Raw genomic sequence first — 20,752 nt, forward strand, 5'->3', positions numbered from 1 at the left:
TAAAATATACAATATTCCTTAATGTTCTAATATTATAATAATCTTCCACTCTTCATTCTCTTCTAAGTAGATTGGTATAAATTATACTTTCTTAAGTCCCAGAAACTTTGGTAGAAAAACTATAATAATTTTAAAAATATGTGTATTAGTTATCTGTTGCTACATAACAAATAATCCTCCAAAACATAGTAGGTTAAAAAAACAAACATTTATTATTTCACACCATTTATGAGGATTAGGAATCTGGGAATGACTTAGGTCAGTGATTCTGGTTCAGGGTCTCTCAAGATAGCAATCAAGTTTTTAGCTGAGGCTACAATTATCTCAATACTCAAGTAGTGCTGAAGAATCCACTTCCAAATTCACGCATGTAGTAATACGCAGGCTTTGGTTCCTCACAAGTGGGCCTGGCCATGGCAGCTAGCATCTCCCAGATTAAGTGACTTAAAAAGAGATTGATGGAAGTACCTTTTATAATCTTATCTCATTGCTGACATGCCATCACTTCTGCTGTATTCCATTGGTCACACAAACTAATCCTAGTTCAATGTGGGAGAGAACTATACATGAATATGCAAACCAAGAGGCAGGGATCATTGGGGACCATCCTGGATCATTGGCAACCACAATATATTTAACTACTAGTAAAGCTACATACTGACATAGACTCAAATCTGACTACATCCGATTTGACTCTAGTGACCTTATACCAAATGATTTTTTGTGTTTTTAGGCAAATATTTCTGTTTTTACCCAGAGACTATCTTTGAATTGGCTTTCCCTTATAGAAAGATTGTAATACACCTCCGACATGATCAGCATTACGTTTTCTGAAAAAACTTTTTTTTTTTGGATTTTTAAAAATTTGCGAGAGAGAGAAAGCACAAGCAGGGGAACAGCAGACAGAGGGAGAAGCGGACCTGAGGAAGGAGCCCAATGTGGTACTTGATCCCAGGACTCAGGGATCATGACCTAAGCCAAAGGCAGATTCTTAACCAACTGAGCCACCTAGGTGGCTCCAAAAAAAACTTTTAAAAATAATCCTAAAGATTAGAAATAAAGGAATTTTATAATCTTCTGAAGAAATAAACAAAAAAATTAAACAAAAGGCTGAAATTAAAGAAATAGTAACAAAACATGTTTGATAGGAGGGAAAAAAATCCAAAATCTTTTCTTTCATAAAGCATTCAACTAGAATCTGACTAGGAGAAAATGGAAGAGAGCAAAGGTACACAAGGTTTGACATGATCAAGGAGATACTACCACTGATTAAGAGGTAGAAAAGGAATTATGAGACCATTATGTGAAACTCCTTGGCTACAAATCTGAAAACCTAGGGGAAAAAAAAGTTTATTTATAGAGACAAATATTTCTTAGAGTGTGGTCCATCAAGCAGCAGTATTAGCATTGTCAGGAACATGTTAGAAGTAAAATTCTCAGACCCACTAAATCAGAAACTCCGTGAATGGAGCTTATTAATACATACAAGCATGTTAAGGTATGAGAACCACGGAAATAGTACAATTATCATAAAGATGATTGGAAAGGTGATTTTAAACTCCAGCATTAAAAAAGTCACCTAGGTCAAGTGAGTTCACAGCTGTGTTATATCTAACCTTTATAGGATACACCAGTTTTTTTTTTTTAATTTAAAATTTTTAGGCATTAGAATATACTGGAGGCAAGGATATACAATGGGGGAAAAGACAGTCTCTTCAATAAATGATGCTAGCAAAACTGGACAGCTACATACAAAAGAATAAAACTGGACCACTTTCTTACGCCACAGACAAAAATAAACTCAGAATGGATTAAAGACCGAAATGGGAGAACTGAAACCATAAAACTCCTGGAAGAAGACTCCTAGCAGTAACAACTTTGATATTGGCTGTAGCAACGTATTTCTGGGTATGTCTCGTAAGGCAAACAAGCAAAAATAAACTATTGGAAATACATCAAAATAAAAAGCTTCTGCACAGCAAAAGAAACAATCAATAAAACTAAAGGACAACCTACTGAATGGGAGAAGATGCTTGCAAATGACATATCTGATAAAGGACTAGAATCCAAAATATATAAAGAAATTATGCAACTAAACACCAAAGAAACAATAATCTGATTAAAAATGAGCAGAGAATTTGAATAGATATTTTTTCCAAAGAAGGCATACAGTTGGCCAACAGACACATGAAAATATACTCAACATCACTAATCACCAGGGAAATGTAAGTGAAAACCATAACGAGATATCTATCACCTCACATTAGTCAGAATGGCTAAAATCAAAAAGATTAAAAATAAGTGTTGGAAAGGATTTCCACCACACTGTTGGTGGAAATGTAAATTGGTGCAGTCACCATGTAAAACAGTATGAGTGTGCCTCCAAAAATTAAAAATAGAAATACCATATGATCTATAAATTCCACTACTGAGTATTTACCCAAGAAAAAGAAAACACTAATTTGAAAGATACAGGCACCCTGAGGTTTACTGTAGCGTTATTTACAATGGTTGAAACATGGAAGCAATTCGAGTGTCCATTGATTGGTGAATGGATAAAGACATGGCATATATATACAATGGAATATTACTCAGCTATTAAATGGAATGAGATCTTGCCATTTGTAACAAGGGGTGGATGTAGAGGAATTTATGCTAAGCAAAATAAAATAGAGAAAGACAAATACCATATGATTTCACTTGCATGTAGAATCTAAAAAAAACACATAAACAAACTCAAAAAGCAGGAAAAGACTTATAAATACAGAACAAACTGATGGCTACCAGAGGACAGGTGGGTGAAGGGATGGGCAAAATGGATGAAGAGGAGTAGGAGATGAAGTTTTCCAGTTATGAAATAAATAAGTCATGGGAACAAAAGGTTCAGCATAAGGAACCTAGTCAATGATATTATAATAGTGTTTGTTCTATGGTGACAGATGGTAGCTATACTTGTGATGGGGACAGCATAACATATAAACTTGTGGAATCACTATGTTGTATACCTGAAACTAATGTAGTGTTGTGTATCAACAAAAGTTAATGTAAAAGATGAAAACATTATTAAATTATTTTTACCTAAAAAAAGGAGTGCATTGAAGGAAAAAAGGTAAGAAGGAAATAAGGTAAAGAATGATGACAGAGGAGAATGTGACTGGGGTGGCCATATAAAGAATTTTTAGGAGAGCTGGTAATGCCTTATTTCTTGACCGGAGGGATTTGTATTGCTTGCTTTTTAATTATTTTTAAACTAGATATATGTAAGTAGTTAGATAGATAATTGATTCTCACTTTTGTATGTTTATTCAATCCATATTTATTTAGTGCCTTTCATGTGGCAGACACCATTGTAGGCAGTTGGGATACTTCAATAAATAAAGCAATGTTGTCTGTCCTCATGGAGCTTACATTATAGTGGGCAAGGTCAATAATAATAAATACAATAAATTATGTCTTAGAAGGTGATATGTTCATGGGAAAAAATAGAGTAGAGTAGTTAAGGGGGACAAAGAGTGCCAGGATGAAGTTCTCATTGTAAAAGAATGTTGTAGTAATAAAAGTAACATGACTGTATGCAAGAAATACAAAATATAGGAAACTGTCTCCATACTCCCATTTTTGCAAAACCATACATTCTTGTTCATATATGTGTATGTATGTAAGTATATGTATGTACATGTTTAAATATGTTTCCATATGATGACATGAGCATGGAGACAAAACTGGGCTCTGTTAATTTGAGGGTGGGGGGTTAGAACAGTGGTTAGAGCTTGGTCTCTGGAGCATGAACTATGAGTTTGAAAGTGTCCCTGTCACCTACTACCTATGTAACCTAGGCCAAATTACTTCATCTTTCAGTGCCCAAGTTTCCTCATTTATTACTTGTAGACAATAGGATCCACCCACTGGGATTGTTGTGAAGGTCAAATAAGGTAATATGCATAAAGCACTCTAAACAGTTCTGGCAATGGTAAGTTATTATTTGCAGTTATTTTTCTATTTGCAGTTATTATTCTATAACCTTGATTGCTGCCGTAAAATGGAGGAGGGATGTAGTGAGGACAACAAAAACAAAAATAAAGCAGTAAACATTAAGGGGAAAAGTGAGTTTGTGATTCAATTAAGGCATTTCTAAAACATTATATACATATATATGGATATATACTTTAAAATGATTGGCATTTTCTCTAATAAACAGGATTTATAAGTATAACAAAAAATAATTCTTATAAATAATTAAAATATATTAAAATATATAACAATTGTAGAAGAAGAGAAATGTGTCACAAACATTCATATGATTTTGACAAAAGTCAAAATTCTGGACTGTATGGGCAAACTGAAATACCTTAGATCCTTACTTTTAGTAATTAGATGACCAGAATTGTAAAGAATGCAATAAATAAGGCACTAGAGTCATTTGATAATTTAAGGGGGATATACACGAATATATAAATACACATATACATATTTGTTAAAAAATTGGGACTAACCTGTGGCTCCTGGGTGGCTCAGTTAGTTGAGTGTTGGACTCTTGATTTTTGACTCAGGTCTGATCTCAGGGTCTTAAGATCAAGCCCAGCATGGGGCTCTGTGCTCAGTGGGGAGTGTGCTCGCTCTCTCTCTCTCTCTCCCTCTGCCCCTCCACCGGTTCCTATGTGCTCACTCCCTCTGTAAAATAAATAAATACATCTTTTTAAAAAAAAAAATCAGGACTGTGGGGTGCCTGGATGGCTCAGTGGGTTAAGCTCCTGCCTTTGGCTTGGGTCATGATCTCAGCGTCCTGGGATCGAGTCCCACATCGGGCTCTCTGCTGGGCGGGGAGCCTGCTTCCTCCTCTCTCTCTCTGCCTGCCTCTCTGGCTACTTGTAATCTCTGTCTGTCAAATAAAATAAATAAAATCTTTAAAAAAAAAGTCAGGACTAATCTGAGATTCCTGGTGGGAATTGCTTGGTGAGGTTCTTTTTACTTGATTCTTTTTGTTTGTTTTGTGTATTCAAATGTGTACTTACATAAAAATATAACAAAAGGAAATGGCAACTCATTTGTTTGTGGAAGTGAACTTACTCAGTTCAGATACTGTGATGAAGACTCATGTCATCATATTCAAACATATATAAACATATACATACATATCTTAATATACACATACATATATGATGGGATGTCATAGTTTTCCAAAAATGGATTTTGCATTTTGCGTGTCTTACCAGAATTATTCCTGGAATCCTTCCCATGTCAATACCTCTCATTCATTATTTTTAATGATTGCATAATATTCCATGGTGCAAATCCACCATTATTTCTTTAAGACTTTATTTTAAAATAAAATCCCCATTTTTTTGTTTTTTGTTTTTTAAGATTTCATTTATTTATTTGACAAACAGAGATCACAAGTAGGCAGAGAGACAGGCAGAGATTGAGGAGGGGAAGCAGGCTCCCTGCCAAGCAGAAAGCCCGATGCGGGGCTCAATCCCAGGACCCTGGGATCATGACCTGAACCAAAGGCAGAGGCTTTAACCCACTGAACCACCCAGGTGCCCCACCATTATTTTTTTAAAGGGGAACATTCCACAAAGTGGAGAATTCTAGAATCAGTTGTTGTTACTCATGGTCCTTGTCCCAGTGCTTCTAGAAACTCCTGGCCAAGAGAGGTCCCCTGCATATTGATTGCTTGATAGCAGATGAGACTGATTATGGCATTGGGATAGCTCTTTTTCAAGTGGAAGAAAAGGTCAAATATTTACAATTAATTGCTGAAATTTATAGGAATCATGATTATAAGGATTTTGGAGGTTTCCTCATTTTGAGAAGTACCTTTTTTTTTTTTTTTAAAGATTTTATTTATTTATTTGACAAAGAGAGATTACAAGTAGGCAGAGAGGCAGGCAGAGAGAGAGGGGAGGAAGCAGGCTCCCTACTGAGCAGAGAGCCCGATGTGGGACTCGATCCCAGGACCCTGAGATCATGACCTGAGCCAAAGGCAGCGGCCTAACCCACTGAGCCACCCAGGCGCCCGAGAAGTACCTTAAAGGGGAAAAAATATCTACCAAATCTTTCTAAAAACACAGGTCTTATCTTGTTGTTTTAAAGCTTAAAACTCTTCAAAGACTTCACTGCCCTTAGAAGATCCAAATTCTCATTAATGCTCATTAAGCATTTCAAAACCTGTTCAGTTCTCTCCAACCACATCTCCTTGCACTCCATTCTTAAGCTGTTCAAACTGTGGAAAAGTTACCTTGGAAGCTTGATGATGTCACTCTTTTCTCAATTTTTTCAAATATATTTTTTCCTTTGAACTACTCTGATTGTTGTTTTTCTTTTCTTTTCTTTTAAGATTTTATTTATTTATTTGACAGAGAGAGATCACAAGTAGGCAGAGAGGCAGGGAGAGAGAGAGGAGGAAGCAGGCTCCCCGCTGGGCAGAGAGCCCGATACGGGGCCCGATCCCAGGACTCTGGGACCATGACCTGAGCCGAAGGCAGATGCTTTAACCCACGGAGCCACCCAGGCGCCCCTAATTGTTGCTTTTCTAATTCCCGTTCATTTTTCAAGTCTCAGCATTGTCATCATCTTCTTTGAAATGTCTTGGTTTAACACCTATACCTGCTGATGTTTCAATGCTTTGTGCTCCCACAATGCCTACATTATTGCAATTACTTATTCAATTATATATTTTTTCTAGACTCTTACCTTCTAGAGATAGCATATTTGTTGCTTATTCCCCATACCTGGTACATAAGAGTTTCCCTGGTACATAAGAGGTGCTCAGTAAAAATTTGTTGAATGAATGAATACATAAAAAGCAAAGGCTGCTGAGAAGAATTAAGTGAGGCTGATTTGGAAACCTGATTTTTGGCCCCAGGGTGTGGCGGTAAAAGCCCTGGGGAGATGAGGAGATAATCTGCCTAAATGGCTAGGAGACATCTTGAAATTAATGTGTAGCAATCCTTGTTGAAGATATTTGTTAATCTTTGATGAAATCATTCAGCAGTATTTTGTAATTAAAATAATCAATAGCTTCAAAATGTTATAATTATGGCCCAAGCAGAGGCAAAAGCATTAAAATATTAGTATAGAGTAAAATTTAGTTCAACTTGTTTTAAATCACTTAAATTATGGCAGTAGGAGTACCATGAAAATTATAAGGTAGTCTCTACGATAACATGCTTTCAAGAAAAAAAAACCAGCCTGTATTATATCCAAATATCATACTATTTTTTAAATAAATAATCTTCCTAAATCAATAAGGTAAATAATCAATTTACTATTTCCTCATGGCATAATAATTTTTAATAGATGATATAGGTTATGAAATATTTCATTGCATATATTAAGTTGTTAATAACGATCATGTTTTTGAAATGTCAGTACATTTTAGTGATCTTAAACATTGAATGAATAACATTTTTAAAAAGCTTTATTGATATAAATTCACATGCCATATAATTTATATATCTAAAGTGTGCAATTCAGTATTTTTTAGTATATTCACAAGGTTCTGTAACCATTATCACAATCTAATTTTACAATATTTTCTTCTCCCCTAAAAGACACCGTGTAACCTCTCATTTCTTATTGCCCTTCCTCTTTCCTCCACCTGAAGGCAACCACTAATTTTTGTGTAAATAACCTATTCTGAATATTTCATGTAAATGGAATTATACACTATATTGCTTTTTGTGCCTGGCTTCTTTCATTTAGCAAACTGTTTTTTTGTTTGTTTGTTTGTTTTGTTTTGTTTTGTTTTTTTAACATTTATCCACGCGGTAGTATATCAACACTCATCCCTTTTTACTCATCCCTAGTATCAAAATAATACTTCTTGTTTGTTTAGACTGCACTTTATTTAGCCATCAGTTGTTGGATTGATTAAACTTGTTAGAGTGTTAGAGTAAAGTACCCTAATCCTTAGGGTTAAAGGAGTTTACTCTGGGAATAAAATAAAAGCAATTGATTACCAAAATAGCCTCTGGGTTGGCTGAATCCTTGGTTGGTTCAAAAGAGTTTGGGTAATAAAATTTTCTAGGAAGAATATTTTCTCTACAAGATGTGGGATTCTTTGTTTTCTAAAATATGTCACTTCACCTCACAAGCTTGATGTGAAGATTAAGTAATTTAATACAACAACCTATTTATAATAGTTTAGTTTCAGATGAAGGGCTGGAGTAGTCCTATCCTTTAAGCTATTTCAGTCTGTCGCATGGCTCCTGTTATTAACCGCACAGAGTTCTCCTGCCTTGATTTCTACCTAGTTTCGTGTTCCTTGAGTCCACTCTAGATTTCATGTCTTTCTATACTCTGCCACCATCTGCTTTCTTTACCTAATGCTGTTTGACATTTCATTTATTTATTTATTTATTTATTTATTTATTTATTTATTTGACAGACAGAGATCACAAGTAGGCAGAGAGGCAGGCAGAGAAAGAGAGAGGAGGAAGCAGGCTTCTTGCTGAGCAGAGAGCCCGATGCACGGCTCAATCCCAGGACCCTGGGATCAGGACCTGAGCTGAAGGCAGAGGCTCTAACCCACTGAACCACCCAGGTGCCCACTGTTTGACCTTTTAAAGAAGGTCCCATGCTGTGCTGTTTGGTACCTCCAGAAATATTTTATCTTCAATATTAGGTATGGGGAGGCAGTGCCAATGGAAAAGTCCTTGTATAGTCTTTGGACGGTTTTTCCCTCCTGTTTTCTTTGGCAACTATTTCAAACATATTTAACCATCTCCAAATGCTCTGCTTCCTGTATGAATCACAGTGAATCATACTCAGAACAGGACCTCACTATTGAGAAAATTTTACTGATTAAGGAAGAATTTTCCTATCATTGTACCTAAATTTGAATACTCTTACATTTTGGTGTTCTTGATCTCTGCTCTTGATTTCTATCTTTTTAAAGATCTTGTTCCTTCTCTTGTCATCACTTTTCTATCCACTCCATTAAGCTCTTTGAAAAGAAGTCTAAACAGATTCTCTTTTTGTCCTGTTTACTCTTCAGACCACTGAGTCTAGGCATCATTTCTCAAACAGCCACAGGTAACCCAACTTCATCTCCCTCCCTTTTGTCACTCTCCTTACTCCTCCCAGGCTGGACCCAAAGCAGCTAGTCTATGCTTCCGTAACTCTCACCTGCATATTTTCCCCACTGAACTAACTGTAAAACAAGGATATCTGGAGACAGGAACTGTGTCTTGTTCATCTTTGAATCCCCAGAGACTTTATTTATTCCTGGCTCCTAGCTGCTGAATTGAACTTGAGGCTGGGGAAGGGAAGTTGCTAAATCAGAAGAAATGCTTCATCTGCCTTAGATTAAATTTGTATAGTAAAATGTTATTAATACAAATATTTTAGAAACTTTATGCTGTATGGGATGTGTGTAGAGAGTTGTCAATGCCCTTGCTGTCGAAGACATTTCTATTTATCAGTGTTTGGCTGCTGTTTTTCCTGATAATAGACAATAACACGACAGTATTATCAGTCATAACTTCAGTAATTTTTTAAAAATATTGGCCAGAACTTTACTTCTTTAATTTGAATCTAGCTCCTTCTAGGCAAGTGGTTTTCAAGTGGGGATTCTTATCACTTACTTATGGAGTTATATGAACATACAAATGATATAGACTTATAGAATCCTTTTATTTGGTATTCTTGATATATTCTTATTATGTTCTAACTATATGCTTAGTGTATTCATGGTATATCATGTCTCATGATTACCATATATTATATCTGTAGTTTTTTTCTCTGTAAATATTATGGCTAGTCATTGTCATATATTAAACATAATATCCATTCTTCTTTGAAAATAGGTAAATTATTAGTTATTGTGGTTATAGATATTTTGTCTAAAATTTTTTATTGTTAACTGGATTATCTTGTAAACAAATGGAAGCAACTAAGTTTCCTTGTCAGTTGTGCTCTTCTTGTTGAGAACTTGCATCACATCTTTCCCTTTGGAAAATTATTAGTAATAATTTTACCATAGTCATTTTAAATCTGTCATCTACAGAGATTTTATTTTTCTCTAATGCTTCCCTGAAAACTCTCACAATCAACGATAGCCTTGAATACTATGTCTTCAACAGGGGACTGTCTCAGTGCTCTGGGAAAAAAGATGATGCCAGGTATTTTTGGGTATAGGCTCCTGAGGACATCACTTAAACAACTTGGAGAGCATATTGGTGGACTGAGTTGGGATTTCCAGAATTCCTGTCAAAAAGAAGATGGGTTCATGAGCCTACTAACCCAAGACTGAGCAGTACAAGAATAATAACATAAGACTGAATGAACTAATGTGAGATGATTGTGGCTTTTGGGGGGGGAATATTGGTGTTCTATTTTTTGCATATCTACAGAACTGCTTTCTCATTTCTCATAAGCTATTTATAACTCAACAATTTTATGCTTCTTAAAACAAATAAAATATTTGTAAATGATCTTTTTGTCCTTGTCTAGCTCCTCTAGAATTGGGAAACTGTTATTGAATATTCTTATCTTAATAGTAATATAATTATTTGCATAGGTTCAAAAAGAATCTTTCTTCCTTGTTACCAGGACATAACTAGAAGAATCAGTTACACAGCTGAGACTTTGCCTGAAATAACATATTTGAGAATGATGTTCATTTGGTCTATATGCTCAGACACTTTTAAGGAACTAAAATTGCTTTTATGGAGTAATGCTTACAGAGCCACTTAAGAAAACTGCCTTGGTACTACCCTTGGTATAGTGTCCTCTACCTTATGGGTGAGTAAGCAAGGTTGTTTTCAGCAAGCCCAGGAATCTTAAGCTGTTTTGGAGATCTTGTGAAAAGAAGAATTGTCCCAAAATTTTAACTACTGCTGGTGAAAACAGTTTCTTGGCTTGGCTTCCTAGCTTCAAGAGGCCTTTAAAAGTCTAATCTGAGATTTTTAATGAAAATTTCCAGCAAAGCAAATTTTAAAAGGCCTAACTAATAAATTACCATAATTGCAATACTTATGTAAATAATCAGGCTAAATCTAACTATATCAGTTTTATTTTGCGACCAAGAATAATCTTTCTTTGGGGTTCCTGGCTGGCTCAGTTGGTAGAGCATGTGACTCTTGATCTCAGGGTCATGAGTTCTCTTTCTTTGTGACTATTTTTGACTAAAAGGTGAGTGACCATAGAGAGAAATTTTGTATTTCTAAGGCAAACTGCATCATTTATGTCATACCCTTCTGGATTATCAGATTCTAACCTGATTAGACTCAGCGTCATGGAGAACTATAACTTGACTGCCCAATCCCCAGGACTCTAAGTTTGAAGCTGACCCTTTCCACAGGATAAGAAGAAGCTCTGCAAGCTGAAGCCCAATGGCCTGATACAAATCTTGAAGAACTCACTCCTGCAATAGCTCGTGCATGGTCCAGATTTCTCCCTGCACAAGGCATTGTCTGGACCACTAAGGAAGTACAGAGAGATGCTTCAGTTAAGAATACCTTTGTGGGGCACCTGGGTGGCTCAGTGGGTTAAGCCGTTGCCTTCGGCTCAGGTCATGATCTCAGGGTCCTGGGATCGAGTCCCGCATCGGGCTCTCTGCTCAGTGGGGAGCCTGCTTCCCTCTCTCTCTCTCTGCCTGTCCATCTACTTGTGAGTTCTCTCTGTCAAATGAATACATAAAATCTTTAAAAAAAAAAAAGAATACCTTTGTGTAAGATGTAACCAAGACTGTGAACAATATCACCAAGAGCTCTGAGGTCCTAGTTTGGTAGCATGAAACTCCGTGAATAGTGCTACATAACCAAAAGATTCTTGGAATCCATTGGACTGATTGCCCTCAGGCTCCAACTCCTTTATTTTAATACAGACTTTTATACTACTATTTCTCTTTTTCCTTTTAAGCTTCCGCCTTTTAGTATGACTAAGTCCTTAAAGCCTCCAAGACTCCAGAATGATCGACATTTGCCATTCCCTCTCAACAGATGGTTTTACCGACTTTACAGGAAACAGTGCCAACAAGAATCCCTGAGAAACTATTTCTTAGATCTTGTCTTATCTAGAGGTTTATGATCTTCTCTGAGTTGTTCAGGATGAATGATATTCATTTGTCTTGAACAATTATCATTGTCTTGTGTTGAACTTTATCTGAGCCCTATGTTCCTGGAAATCAGCACCAGTCAGGACTCTTTCTCTATGCTCTTCTGTGTTCGAAGAAATGGCTAACCTTAAAAGATTACCCTCCTGTCATATACTTCTTGGTAAGACACAACTCCATCCCTCCTCAATGACTCCCTTGTTTGTTTGTTTCTTTGTTAAGTAGATTCCACACAGAGCATGGAGCCCAGTATGGGGCTTGAACTCATGACCCTGAGATCAAGGCCAGAGCTGAGATCAAGAGTTGGATGGTTGGGGTGCCTCGGTGGCCTCAATCATTGGGCATCTGCCTTTGGCTCAGGTAGAGATCAAGCCCCTCATTGGGCTCCCTGCTGTGTTCCCTCTCTTGCTGTCTCTCTCTGTCAAATAAATAAATAAAATCTTAAAAAAAAAAAAAAAAAGAGTTGGGTGCTTAATCAACTGAGCCACCCAGGCACCCCATGTCTCACTTATTTATCTGCTTCTATCAAACTCTATTTCCGTTTCCTTTTCCTTGAGATGTTCCTTATTAATGAATGCTCTCCCTATTATAGTAGCTTGAATAAAACCATCTCCTTAATTGTCAGGTACATTTGTCTTTCACACAGGGTTGAGATCATGTATGGTGTTGAGATCAAAACTGTGGTTGAGCTGAAATGTGATTTTATATTTATTTATTTATTTTTATTAACATATAATGTATAATTTGCCCCAGGGGTGCAGGTCTGTGAATCATCAGGCTTATACATTCCATAGCACTCACCATAGCACATACTCTCCCCAACGTCCATTACCCAGCCACTCTATCCCTACCTCCCCCACCCCCCAGCAACCCTCAGTTTGTTTCATGAGGTTAAGAGTCTCTTATGGTTTGTCTCCCTCCTGATCCCATCCTGTTTCATTTTTTCCTTCCCTACCCCCCACAACTCCCCACCCTACCTCTTAAATTCCTCGTATCAGAGAGATCATATAATAATTGTCTTTCTCTGATTGACTTTAAAGAGTGAAACAATTATAGCGCCACTTAACCAGAAAGGCATCCTGCTAGCTTAAAAGTGGTAATTCACCTTTATTCAACTTACCTTTACTTCTTGGTTATAGGATCTTTTCCCAAAGAAGGAGGGGTGGAAGTAAAAATATAGTATTATAATTCCTAAAATAAAGTAGACCCCAAGCATCCAAAATGCTGCATATCTGCTCTAAGATTTTTAAAAAAGAAATGAAATACAAAACTTACTAAAGAACATATATAAACTGGATGTCAGTATGTCCTAACCAATGTCTTAAGTGGGTGGCAGTATATTCTAACCAATTCAGTAATTGCCTGCTACAAGATATTATACTAGAGATTGTAATTAAAGCTGATTAACAGATTTTGAGACATTCAAATTAAATTCCACTTTGAATTGAAGCATGTGAAGGCCACTAATAGATGGAAAACAAGTATGGCTAGAACCTCCAGATGTATTTGATCACCCTGAGAGTTACCACACATACTTTCTTGTCTGTCTCATCATTGTTATCAATAAGATAATTTATGGTGCTTGCTTTTATTTGGATTTCTGATCATGTGACCATGAATAGAAAAAAAAAAATCCTTGTATGTTTTTAAACTAGTTGGTAGCCAACAGATGTGAATCAGAGAGAGATGCAGGTGCTGAGTCTGAATTTCTGTGGACTGGCACTGCTTAATATCTTGATTTCTGCAAGGTAACGAACCCTATCCAAGGTCTTTTAGACATCCTCCAAGAACAAACCAAGAAACTGAAGAGTGATAATAGCTCATCAAGCAGGAGAAAACACAGAAATAGGGACAGCTTAGTGTTACTCTGCAAGCGAGGTGGGACGTTAAGTACTGGAATCTAGAAGCCACAGAATGTTTGCTGATAGTCACATTACTGCCATTGTCTTCTCAAACAAGATTAAGGAATGGTTTGAAAGGTGGGATGCAGCCTGGAGATTGTAGAGCCAGTGAGGAGTCGCCAGTAAACATTTCAGCTCCACAGAAACCAAACTGGATCTTTGAATTTGAATGAAAAAAAAAAAAAAAACAGGATTATTTGAGAGACCTCAAGAAGGTAAGCAAAAAATGTTAATGTATCCATTCTTGATCAAAGGCTCAGGGCAGAGTTTATGGAAAAATCATTTCTGTTGGTTCAACAGAGTGAAAGGAAATGTATAGGATAACAGGAGAAAAAACAACCCAGGATGTCAAAATGAATCAGTACAACTTCAATATGCGAAGTGGTGTTTAAAGAATAGGGAAAGGTGCAGTGATGTTAAGGGGTTGAAGCAGAAAAAAGGAATCAGTCAGGAGTGACTCCTGAGTTTCAGCTATTTACTCTGTTAAATGTGGTAATCCATGTACAAAGCATTTTCAAAATTGCATTTAATGGGCTAAAAATAATTTCAGATTTAATTTCTGTGGATTAGAAGTTTTTGTCCTTTGATTTGTCCAAACTTATAAAACATTTCTTAAACTATAGTAATTGTGACCATTAAAAACACCCATTTCCTTTAACAAGAAAATTAGTCTGTTTTGTTATATTTGTCCCTGTGTTCCATAACAATAACTAGTCTGAACTAGTCTCCAGAACTGAAATATGGAAATGTTTATCTTAAACATCCAGCTAGAAGGCATTTACTGTCATAGAACATTATTTTTTCCACATCTATCTTTTAAATTCACTATATCTAATAAGATACAGTTAGGTTTGGTAAAGTGCATAATTAAAACATACTTTAGAGATCTTTTAAATTAATTAGAAAAGTTAATATCTGCTTGTTTTCTGTACTTTGTTAGTCTATTCTATTCTAACTTGAGTTCTGTTTAAATTCATCATGGGTATAGACTGTGCTTGTAGTGCTCTGAGCTGTATCTTTAGCATCTAACACAGGACCTGGCACTTGAGCACCTGAAAAATACTGGGTGAGTGAATATTTCCAAAACAGGGAAGTGTAAAAAAGTAAGACTTTGAAAGCCTTTGGAAGACAGAAATCTTGCATTTTTTTCTCTTTTTCTTCCCTTCTTGCCATTCCTTTTCCCTTTCCTCATTCTTCCCCTCCTTCCTTCCTCCCTTCATTTATTTATTCTAGAGTTGCACCAAGAAGTGAGCAGGGATTGCACAATTTAGTGTCAGATTTCCAGCAGCAACTTTGCTCAACTGTTTGGGACTCTTCCTTTTCTCAAGGTATAGGTGAAGACTCTCTTAATGAAGAATGTCTACTTTTATCTTCCCTAAGAATATCTCTTGTAACAGCAATGATGGTTGCTAAACCAGCACACTCCCCTTTTTTAAAAACCTCCTAATGCAGTGTTTCTAAATACTATTTAAAGAAGTTAGAGATCCAATTACCCAAAGTTGAGAGTCATCATAGACAACATGCCATTGAAAGAACAGAGGAACATGTTTCAGGATAAAGAAGACCTTATTTTTAAAAGGTTTCCATTTCTCTATTTCATTTCATTTGAAGGACATAGCATTAAAGTGATCACCATGTACTGAATAATTTGGGGCAATAGAGATTAAGTGTTGATCCTGTATTGTTCTAAATAGCAGATGGGATAATTCTTGGGTGAATACTTCATAAATTAAAGGGGCATTTGTAAGGTGTTATCTTTTAAATCCTAACCTTTATTGAGCATTCTCATAGGCTACCCATTGTGCTGAAGGTTCATAAAGTTTTAACATTAAATTCTATGATTGCCAAATTTAGTCGTTCAGTGTAGATCCCCTTAGGATCTACATAAATGCAGATTCAAGAGCTCTCCTTTTACAGATTATGAATCAGAAGATATGGCATCAGATCTGGGATATTTACATTATCTTAATCTCTTAAGGGGACTCCAATATACCATTAGGTTTTAGAACCGCTGATTTAGTATACAGAGTGACTCTGTAAGGTAATTACTAATTCCTTACTACTTACTTACTAATATTTACTTACTATTTAAAAAAAAATATTTTATCTATTTGACAGAGAGAGGGATCACAAGCAGGCCGAGAGGTAGGCGGGGGGTGGGGGGGGTGGGGGGGGGTGGGAGCAGGCTCCCCACTGAGCAGAGAGCCCGTCATGGGGCTCGATCCCAGGATCCCGAGATCATGACCTGAGCTGAAGGCAGAGGCTCAACCCACTGAGCCACCCAGGTGCCCCAACTTACTATTTTTACTTACTACTTACTACTTACTATTTTTCTAGTAAGGAGCTCTAGCAAGGAGTTCTAATGGACTATAAAAAAATTAAGTTTTTTTCCCTTCTCTGAAAATTTCTATCATTGAGATGTCAGAATAACAAAAAAATTTTTAAAGATTTTATTTATTTATTTGACAGAGGGTTAAGCAGAGCTCAAGTAGGCAGAGCAGCAGTCAAAGGGAGAGGGAGAAGCAGGCTCTCCACTAAGCAGGGAGCCCAGTGTTGGGCTAGATCCCATTGGGATCATGATTGTAGCCCAAGGCAACCACTTAACAGACTGGCCACCCAGGTGCCCCAGAACAACAAATTTTTACCAGTCAATGGATTGGAATTCCTTGTCCTCAAAGAGTTTATAGGCTAGTGAAATACCAATGTAAGGTAATAATTCTATTAAAGTGTTATAAGGGCTATAAAAGAGGTGAGTTTCAGACAAAACAGAAGTGGGGAAAAAAGGGAATAATCTGGAGAGAGTAAAGGTGAGCGAAAGCTTCACAGAAAGATGAGAGCAGTCTGAGCACATACAGAGGCAAGGACATCTGCACAAGCGCAACATGTTGAAAGAATATCAGTAGTTTAATTTGGCTGTGGGGGTAGGGCATTTAGTGGAAAGCACAAACTTTGGTAGTAAACACAGGTTCAGATTCTAGGGCTGCTACTTACTACCTAAATGACATTGGATACATTTACTTAGTGGTGTGGTCTGAATGTTTGTATTACCCCAGATTCATATGTTGAAATCCTAACCACCAAAGGTGATGGTTATCAGTAGGTGAGGTGGGGGTGGTTAGGTCGTGAGGGAGGGCTTATGAATGAGATTCGTGGTCTTATTAAAGATATCTTGTAGCAACCTGGCCCTTCAACCATGTGAGGATAAAACAATGCAGTCTGGAAAAGAGCCCTCACCTTGTGCTGTTGGCACCCTGCCCTTGAACTAGCATCCTCCAGAACTGCGAGGAATAAATTTCTGCTGTTCGTGAGCCATCCAGTATTGGTATTTTGTTATAATAGCCCAAATGGACTAAGACTCTTAGCTTCCTCAAACCTCTGATGTTCTCAGCTAGGACACCAGAAAGGGGAGAAAAAGATTCAGAGGTATTTAGGAGATAGTTTAACATAAATCCATACACAATAATTTTGAAGACAAAACTGAGCAGGAGACAAAATTAACTAAGACTCTTTATTCATAACCTTGCAGCAAGGGAAAGCCTCTGCTATCACTTTAATTTCAGCAGTGTTAGAAAGGCCTGAGTTTATCATGTGAAAAGAGAAAAGACAATCTGATTGGCAAGGTGGGAGTTTTAGAAGCAGGGGAGATTTACTAATTGCTTATCGGGTATGTTTGGCAGTTGTCGATTGGCTGTAAGGAATCTAGCAGTTTGGGGTCATTTCAAAAGAGGAAGGATTGGCTGTTCAGTGTTAAGATTGGAGGGTTTTCTGTGACTGGTTGTTTCCTAAAGCAAGTTAGGGTTAAAGGGGTACTTTTTTCGCACTCAAATTGTCATCTCATTTTGGTCTTTAAAGGGAGTGGCTGCCGTGGCTTGCATTTTCTCAATTATTTAATACAAAGATTGGAAAAAGTTTGTTATCATTTCACTCTGGGGGAAAAATTCTTAAAAATTTTAGTAGATGAAAGAATCTGATAAGTGTTACTGGACACCATGGTATCACTGCATGTGCTAACTTAGGACTTTTTTTTTTAAAGGGAAAAATTGTAAAATAGCCACCATTTTCATTTACATGCAGACGTGCATGGGACTTATATATTGCTGCAGAATTAGTTCCTAAAATCACAAGTAAGACCAATATGAATCTTAAATAATTCATCAGTTCTATTGCAGAGTTCTATGTAAACCTCCAAGAACAAAAATATTTTCACATTCAGGTTAGTATCAGGCATGATGCGCAAGCTTCTGGACTAATATATTGTAAAAAGAAACGGAAAACAGGTAATTTTAAAATATGCTTTGAAAAAATAATTGGAACCTCCTTAATCTTACGTGTGCTTTAAATGCTTTCATGTACTTTGTCTAGGTAAAGCAGTGTTTTCCACAAAAGAATCTTGGCTAGAAAATCTGCCTGGTAAGTAGTCTCCTTAAAAGCTGCTGGAGAGAAGGGAAAAAAATAGTAATGCAACTGCCCATCTAATTAATTCTGGGCACTACTAACCTTTTTTTTTCTTGATTTTTTTGGCAAAAACTTTTTTCTTTTCACTAATCCTATCTCAACTCATTTCAAGAGGATTCCATTAGTTGGATAGGTAAGAAAATGTTCCTTGCCTTCTTTATGTAACTTAGTGTTTCCACGTAAATAAAATGCCTTAAGGAAGAAAAAAATGGCAGAGAAGGTAGAAGAGAGAGACAAGAACGGGGCTAAAAGGACTTGGTTTTAACAGGCATATACTTGAGAACCTTTACAGTTTGAGAACTTCTGGAGGGTGGGGTGGGGTCATCCTGGGATTAATGATGAAGGGATCCTGTCACCTTTAAACGTGAAAGTATTTTCTTCTTCTTCTTCTTCTTTTTTTTTAAACCTGTGGCTCTTAAACAAAGAAGCTGTTGTGCTTTAAAACAGAAGCTTTTAACAATGTCAGGGAAGCCAGGCAAAGGGGGCCGGAAGGGTGGTTGCTTACTGAAAATTTCAGTAGCATTTTCAAGATAATTGGCTTAATTACATGCCAAACTAAATTGTAATTTTAAGGGCACTACAAATAACAAAGATTTATTCTAAAACTCTGTGTAGGCCTTTGTTCTTTATTTCCTGTAAATGGCTCTATGATGGAATAACCCAGACCTAAAATGTTTGGGTCAAGACTTTGTGAAACAAAGGCCCTCTACTTGAGGATGATTAGAGATATTTGGAATAAGGAATGTATAGACACTTTGGGTGTGATAGGTAAGAACTAAATTAAATAAATCCTAATATTATTAATTCATGTTTTATACAGTACTCTAGCTAATGACTGGTAAGTAGTTAAAAACAGGACTTCTCTGGGGAGACAGACTGCTAGGATTTATTGCTCAACTTTGCCACTTAAGAGTGTGATTTCAGAAGAAATAAAAATTACCAATAATTCCACTACTTAAGAAAATACCAAGGGGCGCCTGGGTGCCTCAGTTGGTTAGGCAGCTGCCTTCTCCTTGGGTATCTGGGATCTGGTGGCTCCAGGCTCCCCGCGCAGTGGGGAGTCGGCTTCTCCTTCTGTCTTAGCCACCCCCCACATCTTGCACATGCTCTCTGTCTCTCACAAAAATAAATAAAATAAAAAATCTTAAAAAAAAATACGAAGTATTTATAGTAAGGGATGAAAGCAAATCTGTATTCCATTAACCATTCAACATTTGATTTTTAGCCTTGTCGACTTTTTTCCCCCTCAGTCAGACACCTCAGTGTGTAACGGACACATGGAGATTGCTAATAATACTGTTTTGCAACTTAAAAAAAAAAATTTAGTGATCTAACATGGACCATTTTGTAGGTTACTATACATAAGCTAATCTCATGAAAAAAGGGACTATAATATTCTTTTATCTTGCTATTGATCTATTTAATGAGCATTTAGGTTTCCATTATTTTACTATTTTAGTGGTAAAGTGAACATATATATGCTATTATATATAAATATAATGTTATTATTTCTGTAGCTTAGATTTCAAACTGACATGATAAAGGGTATGCACATTTTTAAAAAAAGATTTTATTTATTTATTTGACACACAGAGAGAGAGTGCATCAGCAGGGGGACCAGCACAGGGACAGAGAGAAGCTGGCTCTCCACTGAGCAGGAAGCCGGTGTGGGGCTTGATCGCAGTGTCCGGGGATCATGACCTGAGACAAAGGCAGATGCTTTAACAGACTGAGCCACCCAGGCACCCCCGGTATGCACATTTAAAAAAAAAAAAAAGGTTATTTATTTATTTATTTGACAGGGAGGAGATCATAAGTAGGCAGAGAGGCAGGCAGGGCGGGGTGGGGGGTGGTAAGAAGACTTCCTGCTGAGCAGAGAGCCGGATGTGGGGCTCCATCCTAGGACCCTTAGATCATGACCTGAGCTGAAGGCAGAAGCTTAACCCACTGAGCCACCCAGGCACCCCATGGTATGTACAATTTTTTTTTTTTAAGATTTTATTTATTTTTGACAGACAGAGATCACAAGTAGGCAGAGAAGCAGGCAGAGAGAGAGAGGAGGAAGCAGGCTCCCCGCTGAGCAGAGAGCCCGATGCGGGGCTCAATCCGAGGACCCTGGGATCATGACCTGAGCCGAAGGCAGAGGCTTTAACCCACTGAGCCACCCAGATGCCCCGGTATGTACATTTTTTATTTAAATTTTTATTGAGATATAATTGACATTAGTTTTAGGTGTACAACATAATGATTTGGTATTTGTATGTATTACAAAATGATCACAGTTAAGTCTAGTTATCATTCATCACCACATATAGTTACACAATTTTTTTCCTGTGAT

General features: G+C 36.9%; 1 long non-coding RNA gene across 1 annotated transcript; it reads left to right on the forward strand.

Annotated features, from left to right (window-relative positions):
• The first annotated feature begins 14,036 nt into the window (after positions 1-14,036).
• On the forward strand, positions 14,037-20,446 carry LOC122890477. Its single transcript, XR_006381077.1, has 3 exons — positions 14,037-14,174; positions 18,322-18,369; positions 20,430-20,446. It is a non-coding gene; the product is annotated as an uncharacterized LOC122890477 (long non-coding RNA).
• Positions 20,447-20,752: the final 306 nt, after the last annotated feature.

Source organism: Neovison vison, chromosome 11, assembly GCF_020171115.1.
Source record: "Neovison vison isolate M4711 chromosome 11, ASM_NN_V1, whole genome shotgun sequence".
Lineage (NCBI taxonomy): Eukaryota > Metazoa > Chordata > Mammalia > Carnivora > Mustelidae > Neogale > Neogale vison.